This window comes from Xenopus laevis, chromosome 3L (genome assembly GCF_017654675.1).
Source record: "Xenopus laevis strain J_2021 chromosome 3L, Xenopus_laevis_v10.1, whole genome shotgun sequence".
NCBI classification, from domain to species: Eukaryota; Metazoa; Chordata; class Amphibia; order Anura; family Pipidae; genus Xenopus; species Xenopus laevis.
Window position 1 is genome coordinate 145,578,388 of NC_054375.1, and position 2,602 is coordinate 145,580,989.

A 2,602-nucleotide genomic window follows, 5' to 3' on the forward strand; every position below is an offset into this window, starting at 1 on the left:
CTGGTAACAAAAAACGGTTGACTCTAAAGTTTCAGTGTTATTGTTTTCATGATTTCTAACCTCTACTATTACTATTCCATTCTTCTGACATTCTAAACTCTCCCTCGTTGCTTCAGTATTTAAGTCATACCAAACATACAGCAGTAAAAATTGCAAGCCTAAGAGCAAGAGGGAACAAATTGCCAAATAATTCAGAAAATACCAAACTAAAAAACCCAACCTCTACCTTGCCACCCCACATATTGCTCCCTTACCTCTCCCAAATGTAGGTAACTAGCATGTAGATATGTTTAAAAAGCACTTAGAATCCGTATAAGGTAAATATTTATGTAACAAAGTCTTTGTCTCAGAGCCCGGATAGCTCAGTCGGTAGAGCATCAGACTTTTAATCTGAGGGTCCAGGGTTCAAGTCCCTGTTCGGGCGCTAGATGTTTTACAAAGGGTATACCTCCCTATTAAAATACCAAACGTTCTTTCCAAGCACTTAACATATTGATGAATTGGTTCACTTCTCAAAATGTTTTTGGTCTGATTAAAACCTGCCAAGAGCTATATGTAAGAGGCTATTTTATTCATATTCCAGTATTTTAGTCAAATGAATGCATGGTTGCTGAATAAAAAGCGAAATAACTCAAAATACATAAACGTTTCCATAAAACATGAAAACCAATTGCAAATTGTCTCAATATATCATTCCCTATATCATACTAATAGTTAACTCAGAGGTGAACAACCCCTTTCATATTCATGCCAATTGGTGCCAGATCGCCCTGTTCTAAAATGTGATACTATTTAATTAAAAATGAACAGTAAGTACATGGGGTCACCATGATCATATAATGGCTAACACTCAAAATTGCACCTACTATTATCATACTACATACTGACCCCTATTTACAAACATTGAATAGAAACAAACCCAATCAGGTTTTCTATTTAGTGCAGACACAGAATGCTGTGATATAAAGATGCAATTCCTTCTCTCCAACAGTTAGGAGAGTTGTAAAATTCCAAGGGGCAGTAAAATGCTACATGCAGAACAAAGTATAATTACTTGCTTAATTAAATAATCCTGGAACAACCAATTAAGCAGTTCTGGGAGCAAAGTCAAAGTCCCATTCTTACAGTACACAAATTGCTACATGGTTCCAATTAGAATATGAATGTAAACTGTCAGCAATAGGTTTCAAAAAAAGAAAGGAAACCAAACACATGGCCAAAAGTCCAAATCAACCACAGCAAAACACACTTGCCGTGATCGTATAGTGGTTAGTACTCTGCGTTGTGGCCGCAGCAACCCCGGTTCGAATCCGGGTCACGGCACTTTTTCACCCTTGTTCTAAAATTTGATACTATTTCTTTAACAATGAACAGTGAGTACGAAGGGGCGGGCGTGGCCTAAGAGCGCATGTGAGCGCACGTACATCTCCCTGGCTCCTGACCCGGTGCCGATATTGTGCAGATTCTAGCAGTCCCAGGGTTCTAAATTAAGCGGAGAAAGGGAGCGGAAGCCTCTGCCGACATGCCTAAGAAAAAAGACAAGCAGCAGCCACTGCGACTCACCGCATTCTATGGTTCTCAGCCGAAGACGCCAAACCAAGACGACTCCCAAGATGGCGCCCAGCCCTCCTCCTGCAGATCCTCTCCACAACGCGACGCTGAACTGGAGCGGCAGACAGCTAAGTACAGAGATAGTACACAGCATATTACTGAGTCGCATTTGAAGGCGCTACTAGCGCAATTGAGAGAGGACATATGCTCAGATACAAAACAGGCAGTGCAGGACATAAAGTCTGAGCTACATGAGATTGCTGCTCGCACTGACCACATTGAAGCTAAAATGGAGGAGTTAGTGGAGGCACATAATACCATGGCTGATACAGTGGAAGCGCAAGAGTCAATGATCTCTATGCTTCAAAATAAATTGGCTGATGTAGAGGACCGTTCCAGAAGGAACAATATTAGGTTGCGGGGAATTTCTGAGGATATTACGCAACAGCAGCTCTGTCAATATGCACAGGATTTAATACTTGCTTTGCTCCCAGAAACACCTGCTGACCATCTCCTCATTGATAGGATCCACAGGATCCCCAAGCCTAGAAATGCGCCAAGTGAGGCCCCCAGAGATACCATACTACGGATTCACTTCTTCCATATAAAGGAAAACTTGCTGCGCTATTCCAGGCAACACAAATCGTTCCCAGAGCCCTATGGGAAAGTACAAGCTTTTGCTGATTTCTCTGCGGCTACCATGGCTAAAAGGCGTGAATTAGCTGGCATAACGCAAATTCTTCGCCAACACGATATACCGTATAAATGGGGTTTCCCTACAAAGCTATTGGTTCATTGGCAGAATTCCACAAAAACAATTTTAACTGTGGAAGAAGGGAAGCAGGCACTAGCGAAGTGGAACGTGCCACTTACAGCGCCACTCAAGTCGAGTCAACAACTTGGGAAGATGCATGTTGGTACTGATAAAGAAAAGGGAGACGGCCATGCAAACACTTGATTACCCATGCTTCATGGAACCACAACCCCAACCCTGGGTCGACCACTTTAGTATATGTTCCAGGCACCGGAACGGGAACAGTTGAGTTTTTAC

The 2,602-nt window shown here is 42.3% G+C and overlaps 2 non-coding genes across 2 annotated transcripts; both read left to right on the forward strand.

The window, feature by feature from the left end:
• Positions 1 to 351: 351 nt before the first annotated feature.
• Positions 352 to 424, forward strand: trnak-uuu. Its single transcript has one exon. It is a non-coding gene; the product is annotated as a tRNA-Lys (tRNA).
• Positions 425 to 1,251: 827 nt separating this feature from the next.
• trnah-gug lies at positions 1,252 to 1,323 on the forward strand. Its single transcript has one exon. It is a non-coding gene; the product is annotated as a tRNA-His (tRNA).
• The last annotated feature ends 1,279 nt before the right edge of the window (positions 1,324 to 2,602 follow it).